Source organism: Triticum aestivum, chromosome 2A (assembly GCF_018294505.1).
Source record: "Triticum aestivum cultivar Chinese Spring chromosome 2A, IWGSC CS RefSeq v2.1, whole genome shotgun sequence".
Taxonomy (NCBI): domain Eukaryota; kingdom Viridiplantae; phylum Streptophyta; class Magnoliopsida; order Poales; family Poaceae; genus Triticum; species Triticum aestivum.
In genome coordinates this window covers 136,317,432-136,321,018 of record NC_057797.1, presented here as the reverse complement: position 1 = coordinate 136,321,018, position 3,587 = coordinate 136,317,432, and positions in this window count along the sequence as shown.

Below are 3,587 nucleotides of genomic sequence, written 5' to 3'. Positions count from 1 at the left end.
ACAAAATTCACATCCATAGATTCATTATTATTCTCAATCAAAGTAGACAAGGGCATATCATTAGGATTAGAAGAAACACTCATATTAGCAAATAATTTCATAAGTTCATCCATCTTTCCAGTCAAAACATTAATTTCTTCTATCGCATACACCTTTTTATTAGTAGATCTTTCAGTGTGCCATTGAGAATAATTAACCATAATATTATCTAGGAGTTTAGTAGCTTCTCCTAAAGTTATTTCCATAAAAGTGCCTCCCGCGGCCGAATATAAAAGATTTCTAGAAGCAAAATTCAATTCGGCATAAAATTTTTGTATAATCATCAACAAATTTAAACCATGAGTAGGGCAATTACATATCATTAATTTCATTCTCTACCAAGCTTGTGCAACATGTTCATGATCAAGTTGCTTAAAGTTCATAATATCGTTTCTAAGAGAGATGATCTTAGTGGAAGGAAAATACTTAGAGATAAAAGCATCTTTGCACTTGTTCCATGAATCAATACTATTTTTAGGCAAAGACGAAAACCAAGCTTTAGCATGATCTCTAAGCGACAAAGGAAATAGCTTCAATTTAACAATATCATTATCCACATCTTTCTTCTTTTGCACGTCACACAAATCAACGAAACTATTAAGATGGGTAGCGGCATCTTCACTAGGAAGGCCGGAAAATGGATCTTTCATGACAAGATTCAGCAAAGCAGTATTAATTTCACAAGATTCAGCATTGGTAAGAGGAGCAATCGGAGTGCTAATAAAATCATTATTATTGGTATAGGTGAAGTCACACAATTTAGTATTATCTTGAGCCATCATGACAAGCAAGCAAACTAACACACAAGGAAACAAAAAGCAAGCGGGCAAAAGGAGGCAAATAGAGAAAGAGAGGGAGGATAGAGAGAGAGAGGGCGAATAAAACGGCAGGGGTGAAGTGGGGGAGAGGAAAACAAGAGGCAAATGGCAAATAATGTAATGCGGGAGATAAGGGTATGTGATGGGTACTTGGTATGTTGACTTTTGCGAAGACCTCCCCGGCAACGGCGCCAGAAATCCTTCTTGCTACCTCTTACGCACTGCATTGGGTTTCCCCGAAGAGGAAGGGATGATGCAGCAAAGTAGCGTAAGTATTTCCCTCGGTTTTTGAGAACTAAGGTATCAATCCAGTAGGAGGCTACACGCGAGTCCCTCGTAACTGCACAAAACAAATAAATCCTCGCAACCAACACAAATAGGGGTTGCCAATCCCTATGAGGCCACTTACGAGAGTGAGATCTGATAGATATGATAAAGATAATGTTTTTGGTATTTTTATGATAAAGATGCAAAGTAAAATAAAGGCAAAGTAAATAGCAAAGTAGTAGGAGAACAATATGATAAAGATAGACCCAGGGGCCATAGGTTTCACTAGTGGCTTCTCTCGGGAGCATAAGTATTCTACGGTGGGCGAACAAATTAGTGTCGAGCAATTGACAGAATTGAGCATAATTATGAGAATATCTTGGCATGATCATGTATATAGGCATCACATCCGAGACAAGTAGACCGACTCCTGCCTGCATCTACTACTATTACTCCACTCATCGACCGCTATCCAGCATGCATCTAGAGTATTAAGTTAAAAATAGAGTAACGCCTTAAGCAAGATGACATGATGTAGAGGGATAGACTCATGCAATATGAAGAAAACCCCATCTTGTTATCCTCGATGGCAACAATACAATACGTGCCTTGCTGCCCTTACTGTCACCAGGAAAGGACACCGCAAGATTGAACCCAAAGCTAAGCACTTATCCCATTGCAAGAAAGATCAATCTAGTAGCCAAACCAAACTGATAATTCGAAGAGACTTGCAAAGATAACCAATCATACATAAAAGAATTCGGAGAAGATTCAAATATTGTTCATAGATAGACTTGATCATAAAGCCACAATTCATCGATCTCAACAAACACACCGCAAAAAGAAGATTACATCGAATAGATCTCCACAAGAGAGGGGGAGAACATTGTATTAAGATCCAAAAAGAGAGAAGAAGCCATCTAGCTACTAACTATGGACCCGTAGGTCCGAGGTGAACTACTCACACTTCATCGGAGGGGCTATGGTGTTGATGTAGAAGCCCTCCGTGATCGGTGCCCCCTCCGGCAGAGCTCCGAAACAGGCCCCAAAATGGGATCTCATGGATACAGAAAGTTACGGCGGTGGAATTAGGGTTTTGGCTCTTGTTCTGATCGTTTGGGGGTACGTGGATATATATACGAGGAAGAAGTACGTCGGTGGAGCAACAGGGGGCCCATGAGGGTGGGAGCGCGCCTGGTAGGGTAGGGCGCGCCCCCTACCTCGTGGCCTCGTGTTACGTGCCTTGGTGTAGGGTCCAAGTCTCCCGGGTCTTATCTGTTGAGAAAATCAAGTTCCCGAAGGTTTCGTTCCATTTGGACACCGTTTGATATTCCTTTTCTTCGAAACCCTAAAACAGGCAAAAAAACAACAATTCTGGGTTGGGCCTCCGGTTAATAGGTTAGTCCCAAAAATAATATAAAAGTGGATAATAAAGCCCAATAATGTCTAAAATAGTAGATAATATAGCATGGAGCAATCAAAAATTATAGATACGTTGGAGATGTATCACTTTCCCGTGTAAATAGTTTTATTTCTTTTCTTTCCTTTGGGGGTCGATAGGAGAAGACCATGATTAAATTGTTGAAGTGGCTCTTATATGCATTATTGTTTATCTGACAAAAGAGCCCATATTGCCTTGTCTTCTCATGTTTATTGAATGCTTGCAGATTCCAGCTTAGTCCAATGCACGTGCACTATTATTATTATTCACACTATTCGGTCGTGCAAGTGAAAGGCAATTATGATGATATATGATGGACTGGCTGAGATGAGAAAAGCTGGTATGAACTCGACCTCTTTTGTTTTTGTAAATATGATTAGTTCATCGTTCCTGATTCAGCCTATTATGAATAAACATGTTTGCAATGACAACTAGAGATCATAGTTTCTTGTGCCATGCTTGATTAGCTATGAGTTATAATGGTTGACCTTGCGTGCCAACATGCTATTGAAATGGTTATGATGTGGTATGATAGGGTGGTCCTCCTCTGAATGATTTAAGTGACTTGACTTGGCACATGTTCACGCATGTAGTTGAAACAAAATCAACAAAGCCTTCACGATTTTTATGTTCATGGTGAATTATATCCTACTCATGCTTGCATTCGGTGTTGATTAATTTTAATGCATGTTCATGACCATTGTCGCTCTCTAGCCGGTCGCTTCCCAGTCTTTTGCTAGCCTTCACCTGTACTAAGCGGGAATACTGCTTGTGCATCCAAACTCCTTAAACCCCAAAGTTATTCCACATGAGTCCACTATACCTACCTATATACAGTATCTACCTGCCGTTCCAAGTAAATTTGTATGTGCCAAACTCTAAACCTTAAAATAAAGGGACAATTGCATTTTTGCCCCTAGTTGGAACCTACCCACGGGTTTTGCCCTTACTTTTCGACTCTGCTCAGTTTTGCCCTTAGATTTTCCTCTGAGGTCGCTCGAATGCCCTTTGACCGTTTGACC